The sequence below is a fragment of the Triturus cristatus genome, chromosome 3_2 (genome assembly GCF_964204655.1).
Source record: "Triturus cristatus chromosome 3_2, aTriCri1.1, whole genome shotgun sequence".
Classification (NCBI taxonomy): domain Eukaryota; kingdom Metazoa; phylum Chordata; class Amphibia; order Caudata; family Salamandridae; genus Triturus; species Triturus cristatus.
The window spans coordinates 16,316,973-16,339,550 of NC_140584.1; positions in this window are offsets into that span (position 1 = coordinate 16,316,973).

Here is a 22,578-nt window from a genome sequence, read left to right on the forward strand (position 1 = left end):
CGCAAAACACCATAACATCACATAAGCAACATCGTTTTCTGTCAGTTTGCTCACCAACTTAGTTCACTTATTATTTAGCCATGCAATAGCATTCCCACGTGTAATTCTCTTGTTAATAAGGTTGATTAGTCAACATTCGACAAACTTTTAATCATTAATAATTAATCAGTAGTACTTTTAGTTGTAACATGCGAAAATGAAACAGATATTCGGTTTTAGAGAGAAAACCCTGCTCCATCAATCCCCCCTTTGGTGATATATAATCACCACAAAAATCAAAACCCCAAAAATCAATTTAGTTTCCCCTTTTAGAAGAATTTGAAATGTCTTCTTGGTCTTATTTTTTTTAGACCCTAGTTTCCATCTCATCTTCCTTTTTAGTTTCTATATACATGCTTTCTCTTAGCTCTTCTAGTTCTATTTCTTGTGGATCTCTTTCTGATTTCTTTTGTCTCTTTTTAACATTTTCTTTTGTGATTTTCTTTTTATTTCTTCTATATCTACAACACATACATCCTAATCTAAGAATCAATAATGCAACTATTACACAAGTTAATGGAAATATTATCTTACCAAAAATGGTACTACCTATCTTAGCTACAAAGTTCTTAATAACAATCATCTTATTAGCCATTTTAGTCCAGATACTTTCAGCTTCCAGTGGTACTAAATCTTCATGCAAATCAGTAATATTTTTGATGTAAACCTTTAGATCTTTACTTTCGTCAGGAATGTAAGTGCAACAATGTTGAACTTTCAGCATTCCACAGACTCCACCCTCTTTTGCCAAAAGAATGTCAAGGGCAAGTCGATTTTGCATTGCCATAGCACGCAAAGCAACCATTTCTGTATTAACCAAAAGAAAGCCTCCAGGGGTGCTTGTTGACAAGCGATCTACCACTGTTGACAGCTTCCTAATGCCATCGGCATTTAAAGAAATTCCCACTGCTGGAATTAAAGCTCCAAAAATATCCCCTACAATTTCTGTCCATGTTTCTCTTCTATAGCGTGTTAATGTGTTAGAATGTTCAGCATCATCTACTCTATCCATGTGAAAAATCTTTGAAAAGACCAGGCCAACATAACATGTACCAAACCAATGGTCAGGCAAACGGTAATAAGCCTTGTTCCCACAAATATAATACACTCCCGGGAAAACTGGATCTTCTCCTCCTCTAAATCCCCATCCGGTTGCAATAAAGTATGTATCATGGCACTCACTAGTCCCTATGAAATAATAATCATATTGGGATCTCCTCCTGGTAATGCACAGTTTTCCTTTTTGTGGGGCATCTATAGCCATGGTTGGACTGGCTCCATTTTTCAACTCCTTTTCTTTCTCAATATCCCACATTGTGCCACTCATTTTATGCCCTTCTGCTTTCTTGTGCATGTTCAACCTTCTTCTCTCAAACATGTCTAGAAAATTCTTCTCTTCTCCTTTCAATTTGGAAGTTAAATTGTTTCTAAAAACATAGTCTAAGGTTAATTCTTCGGTTTCTAGAAAAATCTCACCTAAAGTGTTAGCATCCTTTGCAGGATTCAGTTCTTTATTCATAGGCAACTGCCCAAGAATATTATCTACATTAGACATATTGTAATCTAATTTCCCTAACTGATAAAATATACTAATCAACACACTACAGGAAATTCCATACGTAGCCGGAAGATGATGATAAGTTACTCCTTCCGAAACAGAGGCAGGTAATTGCATGCAGACGTAGCAATCCCTTACTTCCATTGTCTTTACGTACTCATACAACAATTTAGAAAAAACATTGCTAGAAAAATCGTTAATTGACCTATCTTTATGAATATGTACATTACTAGTTCTAGTTGGAACTACTTTTAACGGACTCTTCCCTATATTAGTCTTGTTCTCAGTATGACCTTCTAAAGTGTCTATAGTGACTCTAAATGAAATCAGTAGAGCAAGCACGCTCCAAAGCAGCATTAATAAACCTGTACAGCAGCAGCACATTTTGCACCATCTTTTCAGAAAGGTACATCTACTTTTATTCTCAGTGTTAGCCATTTTGTTAATTTGACCATGTCTTTTGACTTAGCCTCTTCTACTCCTCCACTGAACTTTTAAGGGCAGCAAGTACCCAACAGATTATTACACTCTACTAATTTTTAGTATTACTTCTTCTTCTCTTCTCCAAGTGATTTTTCTTTGATTCACTCAATTTGGATTTTCATCACTTTTCACTGTCTCTTCATCATCATCAAACTGTATCAGGTCCTGAACATCCGTCTCTTCTCCAATGTCGGACAAGATTACTCTCAGGATTCCCACAGCTTCTTCTTCAGCAACCTCCTTCAGTAAAGCCTCCTCTGGACTTCCTTGGCTGTCCGCCTCTTCTCCTTCTTCAGGCAGTGCCATATACGTCCATTCCGGTGACTTGTACCTCTGGTTTGGTTTTCTAATTCTTTTTGCTCTTTCAGGTATCTTTGTTTCTTCTTCTTTGGTTGGGTTTTGACTTGACACTTCGTTCACCTGCTCAGCTCTCGAAGAGTTAACTCGTGTCAGTCTGTACCTCAGTCTCTTTATCTTATTTGGCCAAAGATCTCCTTTAGCATTTCTCATTTGCTTTCCTTCTTTATTGTTTCTTTCTCCAAGCCAAGTTCTCTTTCTCAGAACTCGTCCTCCATGTATCTCATTGTCACTTTCATCAGACTCTGTTTCAGTTGCTACTGGTTCATTAACAGCTTTCTTTTCTTTAACAACTTCTTTTTCTCCAACCGTCTCTTTTTCCACCAATTGAGATTTCCCTGCTTCTGTCCCTCCTCGGGTCTCCGACACGCAATCTTCTTGCTGTCTGCTTGTCCCTTCACCTAGCTTGTTGTTGATGTTCCCTACACCTCCTCGGGGTTTTTCCGCAATCTATCCCTCTCTGTCTTTGTCTGTCCCTTTTTCTTCAATATTTATCTCAGGTGGAACTTGTCCAATTCCTTCATGTGACTCAGGTGTCTCTTCTGTTGGAATGTTCTTTTCTTTTCTTTCTTTCTTTTTGTGTTGGTCACTGTCAATTGGAACCTCAGGCAATTCTTCTGAGTCTGAGCTTGCTTCTGCAGTTTGCACTGTTCTCTTCAGAACCTCTTCTGGTGGGATGAAAGCTTCTCTTGACTCGCTTTCCCCACTTTCAGGATTCTTTTTCCTTCTTACTGCCTCACTGTCTGCATCATCACTGGAGTCTGATTCTTCAAAGTATTCTTTTCCAGTACCATCTCTTGGATTTGGAACTCTCAGTGTGTGGCTTGCATGTATCCAATTCTTCACACCAGCGCACTTCACAGCAGTCGTTGTGGTCAAGATGACTTGTCTTGGCCTTCCCCACCTTGGAACCAGGCAATTCCTTCTTCTGTGGACTTTTATCCTTACCCAGTCCCCTGGGCTCAGATCATGGGCTGGTTTCTTTTCAAGTGTGGTGGCGTCTTCTCCAACCTGGTGAAACACAGAATGAACTGCGTCAGCCAGGCCTTTGCAGTAATCCAAAATCATGTCATCAGTTATAGTCATCAGCTTGTTCACTGGTACATATGCATGCCTCATAGCACGGCCCATGATAATTTCATGTGGACTCAAACCTGTTGTTCTGTCTGGAGTAGACCTAATGGTCATCAGGACTAGAGGCAAGACATCGGGCCATTTCATTCCTGTGGCTAAGCACATTTTGCCAATTCTGTTTTTGATAGTACCATTCATCTGCTCAACAACCCCAGAAGCCTCTGGTCGGTAAGCACAATGCAACTTCTGCTGTACACTTAATGCTTCACAAATCAGACTCATGATTTCATTATAAAAATGTCCTCCTCTGTCTGATTCAATGGTTACAGGGAACCCGTACCTTGGGATGAACTCTCTTAACAGTAATTTTGCCACTGTTATCCCATCATTTCTTCTTGTTGGGTACGCCTCCACCCACCTTGAGAACAAACAGACCACCACCAGGACATACCTCAACCGGTTGACTGGGGGCATTTCAATGAAGTCTATCTGCATTCTTGTGAAGGGTCCTCCCTCCCTGCCTATTGTTCCTAGGCTCACCACTGTTTTCTTTCCAGGATTGATTTGCTGACATATCAGACATCTCTGGCAGAGGCTTTCTGCTATCAGTCTGAACTTTGGACTGTACCAGGTTTGCTTAAAGGCTCTTATCATAGCATCCCTCCCCAGGTGTCCTTGGCCATGATACATCCTTGCCATTGTTGATAGCATGCTGTTAGGCATGACTGGTCTTCCATCCCTGTAGACCCACACATGATCCTTTTCTCTGGGTGCACAACCTGCCTTCACCCAATCCCTCATTTCATCATCTTCTGCCTCATCCTGCAGCTGTTTTACTTCCTCCCATGTCCCCACTTCATTAGTATACATTAATGAACAAGAAGACATTTCCCGTTCTTTGCTCCTGTTAATTGAGTGATTGTTCCTTGCACAATATTGTGCTATGTCATTGGCAAACTTATTACCAACTGTTACAAAATCGTCACCATGACCATGAGCAGCACATTTTACAACTGCTAGTTCTTTGGGCAGCTGTATCGCCTCTAGCAGTTTTCCAACCACTTCAGCATTCTTTATGGGAGTTCCACTTGAGGTCAGGAAACCTCTTTGTAGCCATAGCTGGCCAAAATCATGGACAACTCCGAAGCCATACTGGCTGTCAGTCATCACAGTCACTCTCACACTCCTCCCAATCTTGCATGCCTTTGTCAGTGCCACCAGTTCTGCCACCTGAGCGGATTTAACTCCTTTCAAGGGTGATGCTTCCACGACTTCTGAGACTTTGCACACAGCATATGCAGCACTCAACACTCCTTCATCTGTTCTCAGACAAGACCCATCCACAAACAACACATGATTACTTTCAGGCAGTGGCAGATCTCTTATGTCTGGCCTTGGTTTTGTGCAGTAATCAAGTACATCCAGGCAGTCATGATCGACATCATTTCTCACTCCCACACATTCAGCATCAGGTAACAGTGTCGCTGGATTCACATTCACACATCTTTCCAGACTTACATTGGTTGCACCAAGAATGACTTTCTCATATTTAGTCAGCCGACTATGAGACATAAACTGTGTCCGGCTCCTTGTTAAAAGGATTGCCACATCATGAGGTACAAATACCCGTACAGGGTATCCCATTATGATTCCTTCACTTTGTTCCAAACTCTTGCAGGTAGCAGCTACTGCTTTCAGGCAACCTGGCAACCCCACAGCTACTGGGTCAAGAGTTGCTGAGAAATAGGCGATTGGCCTTCTCAGACGTCCGTGTTTCTGGATTAACACTGAAAGTGCACATCCATTTCTCTCACTACAGTACAATTCAAATTCCTTTTCATAATCAGGCATCCCTAGGGCGGGAACTTCACAAAGTCTGTCTTTCAGCTCTCTGAATGCAGCCATTTCTTCTGGGTTTAGTTCTAATGGATCTTTCACCTCACTTTTGGTCAATTTAATCAATGGTTTGGCAATCAGGGAAAAATTACTTATCCACTGACGACAGTAACCCACCATTCCCAGGAACATTCTCACTTCTCTTTGTGTCATTGGGGCTCTCATTCCCCTAATGATTTTGATTCTGTCAATGGTCACTTTTCTCAGGCCTTTCTCAATATTGTGTCCCAGATACTGGACTTCTTTCTTACAGAACTGCAATTTTGCTGGAGATACCTTTAACCCTCCATCTGCCAAGTGATTCAGCAATGCAATGGTATCTACTTCACAAGCTTCACGTGTTTTTGATGCCACAAGTAGGTCATCAATATATTGGACCAAGACTGAATTTTCAGGCATTGTCAGACTTTCCAGAGATTTCTTTAACAATTGATTAAATATTGAGGGGCTCTCTGTATACCCCTGTGGGATTCGGCACCATGCCAAAATCCGTTCTCCAAATCTAAATGAAAATATCGGCTGGCTGTCATGATGCAATGGGATTGAAAAGAAAGCATGACACAAATCAATTACCGTGTACCATTCTGCATCATGAGGAATCTGATACAAAATTACTGATGGATTTGGCACAATGGGACAACATGGCACAACAATCTTGTTAATCTTTCTCAAATCTTGTACTATTCTGAACTTCCCATTAGGTTTCTTCAGTCCCATTATCAGTGAATTACATGGGCTGCTCAATATTTCTCTTAACACCCCTTGCTGGATCATCTTCTCAATTAAGGGTGTTATCCCTTCAATTATTTCAGGTGTCAATCTGTATTGCGGTATATTTGGGTAAACCACTCCCTCTTTTACAGTAATCTTTACTGGATCTACATTTCTCATCGGGCCCACATCTTCTCCAGTAAAATCCCAAACTGCTGCTTTCACTGTCTGTTTCAACTCTGGGGGTAATGCATCAGAAATAAAAATTGCATATGTCCCCAAAGCCTCACATTCTCTGTTATCCATGGTCATTCTGTATAGCACATCCTCATCAGGTGTCTCAAAGGTTATTCCATCTGGAGTACAGAAAATAGTGCATTTCATTTTGCACAGCAGATCCCTGCCTAACAGGTTCACTGGACTGGTGTCACACACCACGAATCGGTGCATGTCTGAAAATTTCCCTATTCTAACCTTTACTGGTTCAGTAAGTAATGTTTTGATCTGTGTGTTGGACACACCAACCACTTGGATCGCTTCGTCCGAGAGAGGAAGATTCTTTATATCAGCTGACCTGACAGTTGATCTCGTGGCCCCAGTATCAACTAGGAAAGTGATGCTTTCACCATTAATTTTCCCGTCTACAAAAGGTACTGCCTGGTCTATTTCCAGAGTTGCGGCAAGTACGCACTCCTCCTCCTCTCTTCGGCATCGTCAGAAGTCTCCCTCAGAGTCACTTCCCTCATTTTTCAGCCAGTACTGAGATACAGCGCTTGCACGTTTTGGTTGATTACCTGTTCTTCATCGTAGAACCCCGATTCTTGGCTGTACTTCTGGGATCCTTTTCTCTGTGGCAAGGGTGGTTTTGGCACCTGATTCTGCTGCTTATCAGCCTTCTGCTGTTGCCGATGCTGACCACACCCCTCGCTCTGCACCTGCGAATTCAATGATGAATTATCATCGTTAGTGGACGGTGGATTTTTACACTCGGATTTCCAGTGCCCCAATTTTCCACAGTTGTGGCAGGGGAACTTTTTCTTTGCTTCCTCTATATTCCCTTTTCCTTTTCCTGGCCCAAACCTAGGTTTATTTCCTGGGTTATTTGCCTGTTCAACCAGCTGAGCTTCCTGTCTTTCTGCAACTTTCACCTGTGCCCACATTGCCTTTTCTTTTAGTTTTCTCTGCTTTGCCTCAATCTCATCACTGAAGTATTTTGCATGTCTCAAAATCTCATCAATCTTCTTACTCTGCCAGTCCACGGTATGCTGCTGTATCATTTCACTGATTTCAGGCCGCAAACCATTCACAAATCTGTACACAAAATGACTCAGATCCTTGTCACCCAGGTGTTCATCTCCACTGAACTGCTTAAAAGCTAGTATCAGTATTTCATAGTAAGCATGAACTGATTCTTTCAATTCCTGATGTGTTCGGTCTATTTTAACCCAGTCTGTCTACTTGGGGGCTACTTTATTTTTCAAGAAGGCCATAACCTGCTCATACTTTTTCATTACCCCCGGGTCTGGAGCTCCTGTCTTTTGATCTCTCGGGTATTCCTTAGTGGGCCAGTCTATGACTATTTTACATTCTGCCCACAGGTCTGCTGGTACAATTATATCAAACAGACTATTCAGGTCAATCCACAGTACTTTTGACAGCTTTACAAATCTGTCGACTTGTCTGTACCACTCCACTGGCTTTTCCCTTAATCGAGGGAAATCATTCGTAAATGATAAAATATCCTGTCTGGTCCATGGGACATGTACGTACCCTCCTCCTGGAATCTCTCTCATGGGATAAGCTTTCACTGCCTTCTCTTTTTCTGTCAGGGGAAATGCTGAATAGGTTCTATCCACTCCATCCTCTCGCTTTCGATACCATCTGTCCTTCCATCTTTCTACATCTCCCCATTTCCTTAACAAGGCAATCATTTCCTTAATCTGTCCTGTTCGGCCTGCATTGTTCAGATTCTCAATATCTTTGTCTGAAAAATCCACTCGGTATGACTTCTGTAAAGCTTTCACCTTATCCATGTCAACTCCCACTTCACTGGCTATTCCTTTCAACCTGTCATGTATGTTCTTTGCTCTCCATGTGATGCTCTTACATAAAAAGAGAATCTCCCCTTCCTGGTAATTCTTCAGTGTTTCTGTAGGTATGGTTCCTACTATCAATTCTTCCATTTCCATACGTAGCCTAGCCTAGCCTATCTCTCTTTCTCTATCTCTCTCTCTTTCTCTCTCTCTCTCTCTTTCTGCCAGAGAACAACCGCTTTTCAGCTCAGGGGCTGTAGCCTCTGTCTTTATAATCCGCAGGGTGTTTCTCATTGGGGTAACTGCTGTTCCTACCTCTGGTTCTCTTCTATACGGGGGTGGTCTTTTGTAGAGCATGTCTTCTAAGATCTCATCATTAGACTCATTCGCCCCATATCTTCTGGTCTCTACATTATGTTCTTTTTCCGTACACTTTCTCCCTCCTGATTCCTCTGCTGTTCTTACAGGATATAATCCCTCAGTCATACTGGCATCTCGCCACCTTCTCATTCTGTCATGATGGGTTTCGCGATCATACTTTCACCCAAACATGTATCTGTAACTACCCCCACCCCTCTGCTTTTCTCGTTCATGCATTTCGTCTTCCCATTCAGTTAATGCCTCAAATTGCGTCGGCCTAGGCCGAGGCTCTAGGTTCATCATCTGCTCTCGTAAGTTCCTCAGTATGGCCAGATTAAATGAACCATGTTCTGGGAACGCTAACACTCCGTCGTCTTTAGTGTATTTCACCCAGTTATCTAACCAAATACAGGTATGATACCCATACTTCGCAACCATAAAGGATGCCGGGGTTCTTATCGGGGGCAATAACTGTCCTTCCCTTGTTACTATGTCTTTATCCTTGTCAAACCAGGTTTTAACCTTACTGAACAAGGACTTTTTCTTCTTTTCCTCAGCATGGTAATACATCTTTCTTATTTTCCACTAGCTGTTTACTCTTACTACAGCTGTACGATCTTTTGTCCAATTGCAGCGCGACTCACACCAACGCACCAATCCTGGAGCGTCTACGTCACTAACTCAGTCCACAAATCCCAGCGCGACTCACACTAACGCACCAATCCTGGAGCGTCTACGTCATCCTGTATGTCTCCCAATCCTAGCACGGCGTACACCAATCCCTGCGCTTCCTCCGTTCTAACCCACTGTCCAATCACAGCGCGGTCTTCCTGACGTCAGCAGCCGCTGCAGTCGCTTCTGCTCCTGTCTCCTGTTTCTTCCGTCTACCCCTCCTTTACAAGACTACTTGGTAGACTTTGTTTCAACTTCTACGAGTCCGTTAGTTACAACATACAAACATCTCCATTGTCTGCTTCGCTAGCTACAGAACAGTAAAAGACCTTTCCCACGAGAATTCTGCCTTTCCCGAAAACAGCGCTTACCTCTGCCCTACTACAGAATCGTTACTTCCGTTGATAAAGTAGCACATCCCTCTACTTTACCCTTCTAACAAGCATCAATTAACTGTTTCCCTCCGGAATGTTCCTAAGAGTTTCACGATTAACCAGAATGCCTTCTCATTCATGCACTTACACACCAGAAAATGTAGTACATTCACACAGAATTCTGTCTTTCCCGAGAACAGCGAACAGTCTGTCCTACTACAGAATTATATCATACGTTAACAAAGCAGCGCTTACCTCTGCCCTGTCCTTCTAACAAGCTCCGAGAATACCTATTACTTCTCCAGCGATAAGCTTTAACGGAAAACCTTACGGATCCCTGGGACTTGAGACCAGAGTTTCACAGATAACCTTTGCTATCATATACAATTCTCTCACACAGAAATACGTTTCTAATGGCAACACACGGCGATGCTACCTTGTCGAACCCAGACAATGCGACGCGCAACTTCAATTGTCACACGTTTTCCCCTGTCTGCATACAGGGCCAACAATCCCGCCTTTTTCCGAGAGCAACACTCCCTCTGCTCTACTACGGAACTGTCACCGACTTCCTACATCCCAGAAGCCGTTCACAATACATAGAACTCAACACGACTTCAACATATAGTGTTAGTACAAATTTCAATCAATAAGCCTATATACACGCAATTTCGCTAGATCAAGACAATAGCTAACCATCATTCTGCTACCAAGAAACTGGTGCAGATCAGAGCTTCCAAATCCCCTCTACTTCCATAGACGGAATGATTTCACAGTCAAACACGCATACACACATCATACGCTGGTGGGGCCCATTACACCAACATTCCCCCTAAACCACTCTATCCGTGCCCTGTAGAGGAGAAACACCTTTTACATATGCTCTATCTAATCTGCCTGTACTTTGAGGTCAATGTGACCAGCTGATTGCTGTGGATCTAGCAAAATACATTTCAAAGAATACACAATAAAATCAATAAACATGACCAGAAATAATCACCCGAGACAGGAATTCAAACAGATTGTTCATTATCTAAAGTTTCAAGAAAAGCCAATTAAATGCAAATTTCATTTCTCTCATATTTACCTATTCTGTCTAAATGTCAGATCCTAAGTCAGAACCGGTCCTCTGTAGAAATATTAGAGTCTTCTGCCGTCATGTAGAGTCATCGTCCTCTCCGTAAGCATAGGGACCTCGCATCATCAGCTCGGGAAGAAGTGGCGCTAGACCTCTCTAGTCTACTGTTATTTATACCCAAATTTACATTCTAAAAAGTAACATTTCTTTATTCAAAACGGATGAATGGCGGAAATAATGTAATCTTTGTACTTTTTGATATTGTACGAGTTATTCTCACGCATAGATTATCCCAAATAATGAATAGCAGAATTGAATGTTCATGACTAATTCGCAACATCCACGGATGTCTCTGTTAGGTGAATTTGTTGCAAAAATGGGATCACACTAAGTTCGTATCAACTTTTCCGTCTTTCAGGGGCTTTTGGCAGATATCCCAGACTTGTCATCATGCTTATGGCTTTTCAGTTCATTGGAGGTGCAAGGTCACAGGCAGAACAAAGCCTTTCTGTAAATTTCCAGCAACTCCAATGCAGGCTGCGGGTGGCGGCCATTTTGTGGCAGGCCACAATGGACAACTTAAAGCACCCCCCACTTTTCACTTATTATTTAGCCATGCAATAGCATTCCCACGTGTAATTCTCTTGTTAATAAGGTTGATTAGTCAACATTCGACAAACTTTTAATCATTAATAATTAATCAGTAGTACTTTTAGTTGTAACATGCGAAAATGAAACAGATATTCGGTTTTAGAGTAAAAACCCTGCTCCATCACCACCAATCCGTCGGATACGAAATGCGCATCCTTTACGAGTTTAGCAATATGGTGGATAGGATTTGCGTGGTGATGGAGCTTGGTACACTACCGGTATGGGAGTGCAGTTTTCTCCTAAAAAAAAAAAAAGATATACATATGTTTTTTGGGAAGATATAAAACATTACTTAATTTTTAAAGTTAAAAAAAAGAAGTATAATAGAGTTCCAAAATATTACAAAAAAATAGAAAAAATATAGGTTTTATAAACATTAAAATATGAAATTAACATTTAAAAAACCTTCGAAATTCACTGAAAAAACCATAGGTTTTTACAGACGTTATAGTTAGAAATTAGTATTTAAAAAACCTTTGAAATTCACAAAAAAAACATAGGTTTCAGGGACGTTATAGTTAGTTGGACATTTGACTCATATAAAACCAGAGAAATTTGCCTGTTATAGTTTGTTGAGCTAACTATAACTCGCGCGCCTGCAATGCACTGCTGATGGTGTCACATGTTACATCACTCATAACATGGTCAGGGAAATCACTGATGACAAGACTGATGACATCTCAAATGACATCACTTGATGCCCTAATATAAACTTTGATACACCCATTCTAAAATGCAGACTACAATTTTTGAAACTATACACACAACAATGCCATATACTACATACCACTCACTGTTTCCTAGGTCTATACACACATCCAGTCACTTACACATGTAGTTACTCATCAATACAGTAGTATAATATGCACTCATACATCTATACATGCAGTCACACTCTGCCACTCATCCATAGAGTTACTCACACACCTAGTCAGTAAAGCAAAGAATCAATCACATACTCATTTACTCATGTATACAGTTATACACACCACGTCCGTTATTTATAGACACACCATATCACTTATTTACTGTCTTATACAATTACTGATACAAGCAGACACTCATTTATACACAAACTCTTCAAATAACTTACTCTCATGTATAGTCATTTATATACTCCAACACTCACATATAGTGCCTTAAAACATATGTAGTTAGTCACACATATACCACTGAGACATTAATTGACTCACCAACACACCCATACACACAGTTACTCATCCATACAGCCCTTCCCAGATGCACTTTTAAATCCATACAACCAGTGAATCACCCACTCAGACATCTATGAGTCATACATCCCCCCACCCACCCATACAGACACTCAGGGATGCATACAGCTACTCAGACAACAAATCAATAACCCATATAGATTCATGTAGCTATTCAGCAACCCATGCAGTTGCTTACACACCAACTGAGAGACTAATACAGACTTTCACACAGTGTAGTCACTAACCCATGCATTCAGTAAGACACGTTCAATCACTCACTTATACAGTCAGTCACACACCTACTAAATAATCCCTTCAGGCACTTGTAAATGCATTCATTCTTCAATACACCTTTGCATAGATATATATGAAAAATATTTAAACTTTACGGAAACACACATTCACTGGATGATGTCATCAGCGATGTCATTTGAGATGTCATGAGTGATGTCACTGACCAAGTCATGAGTGATGTAATATGGGACATCATCAGCAGTGCATTGCGGGTGCGTGAGTTATAGTTAGCTCAACTAACTATAACAGGCGAATTTCTCTGGTTTTATATGAGTCAAATGTCCAACTAAATATAACGTCCCTGAAACCTATGTTTTTTTTTGTGAATTTAATATATAGGTATTTACTAACATGGAGTATTTTTCAATCTGTTTTCAAATTACATTTAACTACTTTTGTAGGGTTCACTTATTATTATTTTTTTTAGATATTCACGAACGTAGCACTTTGTGAATTATTTTAAAAGTATTTTTTTAAAACGTTAACATTTGCATTACTTTGGTAGCATTTGGAAGTGGAAAAATTACATTTTAGAATGGCCACTAAATCATTCTGTCTGCAGTGGCTGGTGAGCTGAGCTAGTTTCTATGTCTATGGTCTGCTTGCACTTCCGGCTTCAGCTCACTGCTATTTTAGGAAGCCTGTCCTGTTTGGTGTGTTTTTTTGCAGTGGCGACTCTAAAGCCCAGCGGGGGGTGAGACCTTCAGTGCCATAATTGTAAGAGCCTACGGGCACCGTGTTGAAAAAGTGAAAGGTGTGCGGCTGCCATGTTGTGTGAAGAAGCGCTGTGGACATGAAGCTGCACTAAGCATGAATACAAAGGTAATGCGCCAAAACGAAATAAATGCCCAAGAGTTACCTTATCTGTGTAACTAGGTCAGTCTCCATGGCCGTAACAAAACACTCAAAAGGCGGGACAAATGTACAGGATTCACCAAAGAAAGGAACGGAATTTTGAAAGACAGGCTAAGAGACTGATGTAAGAGATAGGCATGTAATGGGCGTGGTAAAACCCCACAGAAGTAGATACAGCATGTCAAGAGACAGCACAAGCACAACCTAAAAAGTAGTCCTGAAACAATGGGTGAAAAAGGTAGCTGTGTATTTTTAATGTAGTTAGGCGGTACGCTTGAGGAGGGATAATCAAAGAAAGAGAGGGATGACCTATACATGCCCTAGACAAATAGGGAGAAGAAATAACGGAGCAACTTGGTAGGCAGCAAATGTCAAGCGTATGGGCGGGCTGAAGTCCACAAAGCAGATAAAGCATATCTTGGGTTGAGACAGCACATGCATGCCGTCTAGAGCTGAGACCTATAAAAGGGAATTAACAAAGAAAAACAAGGAAAGAGACCTTGAAAAGAGTATGTCAGAGGTTCAGGTGGTGAAAACTGATAATAAAATGAGAAAAGTAGCCCTGAAAATGGCGTCTGCGATGGCAGATTTCTAGAAGTACAGTGGTTCTGCTATCTAAACCTCTAATCATTATCGGAAGGGTACAAAAGAGAAAACCTTTACCTAAAGCATAGATTATTATGTCCTAGCTTGGCTGGACACTTTTGAACTCACATGCAAAGCTCAGTGACTTACCCAGTGCCAAGGCCATGACACTACTGAGTCATCTCCACATTGTGCAGAGCGGAGCCATTAGATAGCAGTTGAATAATGAGCATATGAAAAAGGCTACCATTAGGAGGTTTGGCTCAATACCAGGCCCAATACCAAGTCAAGTCACAGGATGACAGGAAGAGTGATGGAGGTTTGTTTGAGATCTGAATACATGAGGTTCAAATGAGTGGGTGAAAGGAACGGAAGCAAATTGTTTTCAGGCTTTGAATGATATTTTGGATGCTAAGAATTACTGGCAATAGCCTCCAAGCACTCAGATTGTACTTTTAGGATTTGACCAAGCCCTATTGCAAGTGACTCGCTCTTTGGGAAGACAAATGGCTCGTGGGCAAGGCAAACAAAGGCTGGAGCAGCATAGCTCTTAGCGAAAAGGGGAAACGAACTTTTATCAGAATGGCTAAAAACAGACGAAAAAGGCATAAAAGTCACCAAGGCACCCAGCAGGGAGAGAAGCCCAAGAGGATAGGTCCTCTTTCGAGGGTCATAAACCTGACATGGGCAGATGCAAGTTAGAAGATAGTTTTTTTAAACTTCTGGCCTATTCATGTCACACGAGGAGAAACTGTCCAGAACTGACATCCCTGCTGTCCATGAAAGAGTTTAATAAAATCGGAAGAGATTCATTAAGTGAAAAACCATGATAGTCAATGTCAGATTCAAGGTGTAGGAGTGCCCCTGAGGTCCCTATGATCTGGATGTGGCGATTCAGGATTGTGGAGAGAGAGCCTGGGGAGTAGTTTTCAAGGTTCAACTGCACAGCAGACTCTTCCAACAAACTGTGTTTGTGGATTGTGGCTGAGCAACCGCTACTTGGAGACAGTAGAACCGGACGCAATATGGTATGACCACAATTCTTGAGCCCTGCGAATTAAGTCAGTCTCCATGATATAGCTCCCATTTATGCAGCCTCTAACTTGGTAAACTTGCAGGTAAGGGGCAAATTGACAAGTGTTCTGATGGAATTGAAGAGGGTCTTTTTACAGAGTGACTCCTGGGAATCGATCCCATTGCAGAGGGCTTGGTGTAAGCTGGCCTTAAGTAGCATCATGCCACCAAAGGGAGCCTGTCGGAGGGTAGCTCTTGTCTCAGAATCTTCCAAGGAGCCTGTACAAAGAGGGAAGATCGAAACTGTTTCTGAGGAGTTCAGCAGACTCACTGTGTTAGCTACGCCTGACAGGGCAGAGCCTCAGTTCGGTGAAGAACCATCGGTACCTGCCATTAAGGGCTAGCAGTACCATCTGAGAGATGGTGGCTTTAGGGTTGGTGAAGGGGAACTCTCCTGAGTACTTTTAGAGGATGCTGAAGGCTCGAACCCAAATAAAGTTCATGGGTTCCCTTCCTCAGAGGGTAAGGACCTTCTCCAGCGACCAAAGCCAGCTTCGACACATTTGTAAGTCCTGTAGCCATATGCAAAGGTTCCACATTATAGAGACTTAGGAGATGGCTGAAGTGCATCCGGGCAGTTGATGACCTCGAGCTTGTCACTCAGGACTCTGTCCCAGAAATGACCTGGAGGTCAGGGTGTCCGACTGTGATCCTTAACACTTTGCCTGTCGTGGAGGAAATTCAGATAGATGATTCTATTCTGTATTTAAAGTTTCCTCCAGAATTTTGATGATTCTCACTTTCCTGTAAACTCTAAATGAAGCACTGTGTATTACCGCGTTAAAGAATAGCCATAATAACCCCGTCTATAACATCTTCTCTATATATTACATTTCAATGTAACTAAAAATATCAGATCATTGTCTAATCTTTTAATTGACAGAAATGTATGTTTGCAAGAGGTAAACCGATATTAATTCCGGAGGATGCTGAAGAGGTGCAGCCCATACACTTACCACAACTACTTATCTAAAAATGTTATTTTCATTGCCTTGAATACTGCGGTGTGCCTCTTGAACTGATAAGCCAGAGCCTAGACACCCACGGGTAGTTGTGCGCTCTACAAATTGTATAAATAAATAAAATAAATAAATAAAATAAATATGGGATGCATGCCCTCTTTTAACAGCCAGCAGGCACATTTGCGCAAAAAGCTTCACTTTATTACGTTTTGGAAGCAGATATCAATTACACAACCAATAACTCTCTATCTGCATTGGCTTCCATAGGTCAAAGAAAATGTCATTCATGACAGCACTCCCTTTTAATTTCACTATCCCTTCCCGTAGAACGACCCCAAAATCGTCCACAACCGCTTTCTCGACGTCCATCTTCCTGGTGGATCAGATCTACACATGGCCATCATGCTGACAATTCATATAGAGCAGGCCAGGCCTTTGGCATGGGCGAGCTGGACCCATGCCCAAGACACCTGGGTTTACAGGGGCAAATAATGAACTAATCAAACTAATTGATTTTTTCAAAATTTCAGGCCCTCAGTGCCTGTCCATTTTCTCTATAAATCTTCCTATTCTCTTTATTTACTGCCCTGCCTATTCCCCTCTCTCTCTCGCCGCCCCGCAGGACCTCTCACCTTCACCGTAACATCTGAAATGGTGATTCAGATGATGGGGAGGAAGGACAATGTATGCACACAGGCTGGTCACTGCTAAGGTAATCAGCTGGACCTGACTGACCTGTGAACACAAGACTGAAGACAAGGTCAGGAGCAGTGAAGGTGGCGGGGCACAGACCTTCCATAACTCTACATGGCCCTTTGCTCCTCCACGCTCGTTGCACAATTAAATTGTATCATGGTATTGGCTATTATATACAGCACTTAGAAAAGGCAGAAAAAAAGGCGAGTGAGAGGGAAAGTCAATGGGGGAGGAATAGAAGAGGGCCCAAATGTGTTTTTGCCCACGGCGCTATTTGAGCAAAGGCTTTGATATAAAGCAATGGCACAATGCGTGTGAACTTAGATGAGCAGTACACGTTTAAATATAAAGATATGAGATAGATCAAACTCTGTTATCTAGATTCCTGAATATAAGAAAAAGATCCAGAATAGGCATAAATTAATTCATCTCCCTGGTTATGCTGATGCCCTTTCAACCTTTCTATCCCCGTTGTGCTACACAGATTTAGGTGCCACATATCTAGTGAAAGCCCTGCTTTTCTCTTCAAACATCGGCTAACACTGATGTTGCAGTGAGGAGCAATGGACATATTCGTTTTAACTGTTTCGCCTCCATTTACCACCCCGGAAATTATTGGTTTTATTCCCACTAACTCTAGATTCAGATCATCAAAACTAAGGAGCTCCATATTCATTTTTTGGGACCAAACCTTGTTCCAGAAAACATGCATTTTTTGGCGTCTCTTTTGTAATCAAAAATAGAATGGATCACTTGTACATGTTTTCCAGGGTTATATGGTTCTTCAACTATTCCTTAAAAAACCCTCATTCACGTTTAGGTGGTTCGTATGGCGGTATATCTTGATTCTCCGCCTAAATAACGTGACAGCATCATAATTGGGTTTTATATATGCTTCCTCCACCCAGGGGGAACCACTGGATATTTTGCAGTAGTGATCAGAGATAAAAAATAATGTAAGGTGCTCGTGTTCAGTGAAAAAGTATGTTAAAATGGGGAGAGATATTTCCTCATGCTACCTAGACTGTATTTTTTATTATTGTCTGGTACATGGGAAAAGAATAAAAAGGGGGGGGGAAGTTGTGCAGAGCGGGCGTATAATGTGTCCACTGCACAATCAGTCCAAGTGGTGGGTCCCATGAGGAAATAATAAAACCCAATGATGATGCTGTCACGTTATTTAGGCGGAGAATTAAGATATACCGCCATACGAACCACCTAAACGTGAATGAGGGTTTTTTAAGGAATAGTTGAAGAACCATATAACCATGGAAAACAAGTACAAGTGATCCATTCTATTTTTGATTACAAACGATTGACTGGAAGGTGAATGGATCACATCTCCTTCTATCTCCCTCCAACTTGATTGATTACACTTTTTTGGCGTCTCACCATACCCTTTACAAGGATTTCCTTAGGTATCAGGCAATATCCTGCCCACATTGTCTATTGTCAGGTACCAACGCATCACCTTAAAGGAGTCCCCCCTGTGCTTTATTGCTGAGCTGTTTTTCCTTAACCCATCCTTAGGTGCTGCACCCCCCTCTTGTCATTTTCTTTCTCATGATACTTTGGCATTGCGCCATGAACCTTCATGTGTGTTCCTTTATGGAGCACTCTGCTCTTTGATAGATCTTGATGGTTCGGGGATCCTCAATCTCTGGTGTAGTCCTCAAATACGATGGTCCACTGGTCATATGGACCGTTTATTGTCGAGTTGCAGCATAAGGAAGGAGCTAGCATCAGCAATACGTTTCAATCAATGTGACTTCACAAGAATGACAGAGAGGAAGATGTCTAAACTATAAGGGTTTTATTCACAAGTTAGTCAATGGTAAAATTCAACTAATTATGAGCAAACTCGTCAGTTTATATAATGAGCATCTTTCGAGAGCGGCCAGTGCAGGTAAGAGCGGTGGGCAGTGGGCCGGGTTGGGGGGGATTCGATAGATGACCGCAAGGGAAAATGAAATAAATTATACATTTTGCCTCATTGTCGTCTGTCGAAATCCTCCCACCCATCCCCACCACCCCCCTGCTCTTACCTGTACGGGTGGCGGCTGGCATCTATACTGAAATGCTCATGCAATTGGAATTTGTATATTTTTAAGAAAACGATGCAAAAGATCATGATATACAGAAGGCAGACTATTAAGTAGACTAGTGCCATAAAGGAACTTCTTTATTCTAAATAAGTACTGAAAGGGGAATATGGGATTTCTAATAGGAAGGTGTCAGTATTAAATGAAGCAAGTTTAAGGTTTAGGGGATAGGCATGAGAGCGCAATCATAAAGCCCAACACCCCAGTCAGGAGAAATCAGCAACATCTAGAAGAGTTCTTCTCTCCGCAAAGTCAGCCCAGGGTCTGCTCAGCTGTTCTACTGAACACATCATTGATATATAAAATACATTTCTAGAACTCTCTCCACATCAGTTCCCACCAAACGGTCCAATCAGCTGATGCTGTTCTCTGGGAACACGGAGTCCTCCTAGTTTCCCAGCGCCGGACAAATAAACACACATCAGCCCGATCCTTGGATTTATCTTTCATCCAGTCTACCTGGTACTGGAGGATGTCTCACACATCATGGCCTTCGTGTGCACAACCAAATCCCAATTCACTTCCACTCTCTAACAGATTCAGTACAATAACAAGAAGCCTATTCAAGCTAACGAGACCCTCTATAAGACACCTGCAGACGGAAAAAGAACACGAAACGTGCAGAGCATCAAATACTTGTAAGTGCATGTGACTTGGTTTGGTGATAGGTTAGGCCAACTTTAAATTAGCATGGCTTCCAAGCAAGTGCAATTACCATGAGTAAATACATTGATGCTGGAATGTTGCCCCACAAGAAGTGGATTACATGGGTAGTAAACGACACACCCTGTTATTGAACTGTCTGCTAGGGGATCAGAACGGGACCACACCCTTTTGACTAATTTCCACCTTCAAATTATTGAGAAAAAGTTCAGGCATTCCCATATTCATTCTATCCCCAAGCACTCGGTCATATTCCTTTAATTCTGACAATAAAGTGGTGTACGACTTCACCTGGTCTGCAGGAACGACCATGGCCTTGCGAAAAAGCAGGATAATAAACAATCCCTTTAATTCGTTTGGCTGCTTTAATTTCTATCTGCAGGGGTTCCATGGCAGGAACGAACAACTCTAGTGACATCAAGCACCCATGCCTTGTACTTGCAAGCAACTGAAAACTGTTAGGGACCATCCCCTCTATTATAAGCTCTGCCTTGAGAGCCATGTAGCTAGCCATTACCATCTCCTGATATTCTCTGCCTAGGCCAGGTCTAGACACAAGCCTCACAGGAAACGTCTATCCCTTCCATCCCCTCTTGCATGCTTTGCTATATCAATGAAGGCCGTTTTCCGCACCCTTTTATTGACATTTTCGACTAGCTACCCTGCGTATATTGTCTAATGTCTCACGGGCCCTGTTAAATATACTGATAGATCTTCATGCGTAAGGATTGGAAGTAAAGCCTCTACGCAGGTGGTAAAGATCCTCATCTGAATCGTCCCATCAATATTGAGCAAGGTCATAGGTCTTTTATGAGAGCACGATTGTAGTTTTTCTATTTTTTTTCTGAAAGATATAACTAGTTTTGTTAAAGCAGTATAAACTGGGGCAGCTGAGTAGTCTCTTTACCCAAGTCATTTTTATTCATAATTATAATTTTATTTGAAAGGGTTTGTTTATCAAGCAGAAACCAAATAACGCAGAAGAATACTGCATAGCAACAGCAAACCTATACAACATGTCAGAACAGCGAGGCGTACAGGAAGAGAACTCAGGGCAATACATACTTAGAAATACAATGATCGCACCCAAATATAGCCATTTACAGAGCCTGGGCCTAAATGTACTCTACTCTCCCTGGAAATGACGTTGCTCTTCTTGAAGCGCTTAGAGACCTGTTGGTATTAAGGCCCTCTACAAATCAAAATTAACAACAATAACAATAACAATGTCGGGCCTGCACGCAAGCCCAAATATTACCACAGAATTTCAGATGTATTTAAGAAGAATGTACCCTTCTCATTACCTGTTCCCATCTCTTTTTTCACCCCTTGCTTCCTGTTCTCTTCAGTCTGCCTTTCTCTCTTCTTCAATAAATAATGCCACGTGGGGTTAGTTATATAAACTGCGATGTATAAAGGGCAATTGTGTCATCCTAACCCTGTAACAACTGTTTGCGAATGTTTTTCTGGTATAAAAATTTTAAAAAAAAGAAATACAGAAGAAACACAGCAACACTGAGAAGAGAGGCAGAGCAAGGAAGGGAAACAGCCTAGGTTGGCAGAGAGATTGTAAAGTAGTTGGTGTTGTAACCTTTCATGAATGACATCGCTGAAGGAGCAAGTCAGAGCCTAATGGTGAAGGCAGTGAAAGCGAGAGTTTTGGATTTCTAGAATAACCAATGGATGCACAGGTTTGAACGATGACAATTACATTGCCTACGCACTTTTAAGCCACAAACTAATTTCTTTACCCCCATTTGCTCAATCATCAGCTACACATTTCCCGTGCAGACTCACTGAAGTCCTCTACAAAACTCTTGCTTTCTTCCTGGCTCAGCGTTTCACGAAGGCCAGCTATTTTACACATCCTTACTACTGTTACTTACACCACCTGCCCAGCCAATGTCTACTTAAAGGGTCCATTCACCCTTTTCTACCTCAGTGTCACACCAGTCCATCAAATAAGCAACATCACAGGATCCAGATCAGAGACCGAGAAAAGGTAACAAGCATTGACAAAGCCAATAGACCTCGACTTTATGAGAGATATTGACATTGCCAATGTCTTTTAGCCATGTTTTACAACAGTGTGACTGCTGTTCAGTATGGATAAAGGTTAGTGCTGTGGGGTTGAGCAGAGTGGGCTGAGTGGAGTGGCATGGAGTGGAGTAGAGTGGCGTACAGTGGAGTATCGTAGGGTAGAGTGGAGTAGAGAGAAGAGGTGTAGAGTGGAGTAGCACAGAGTGGAATGGTGTACAGTACAGTCGCATAGAGTAGAATGGCATAGAGCTGACTAGTTTAGAGTAGAGTAGAGTGGCATAGAGTAGAGTGGCATAGACTGGAGTGGCATAGAGGAGAGTGGTGTAGAGTGGAGTTGCGCAGAGTGGAGTGGCATAGAGTCACATAGAGTAGAGGGCATAGAGTGACTTAGAGTGGAATGGAGTTATGTAGAGTAAAGTGACATACAGTGGAGTGGCATAGAATGGAGTGGCATATAGTGGTGTGGACTGGAGAGGTGTAGCGTGGCATAGAGTAGAGTGACAGTAGAGTGGTGAAGAGCGCCTTAGAGTGGCATTCTGTGATATGTCATGGAATGGCATAGAGTGGAGTGGTGTAGACAGGAGCGTACAGGCATAGTGTGGAGTAGAGTATAGTTGTTTAGAGTAGATTAGATTTGCATAAAGTGGCGTAGAGTTCAATGATGTAGAGTGGCATAGAATGGATTGGTGTAGAGTAAAGTGGTGTAGAGTAACAAGGTGTAGAGTGGAATGGCATGGAGTGGAGTATAATGCATGGAGCGGAATGGCGTAGAGAGGAGTGGCATAAAGTGGCATACATTGGCATTGT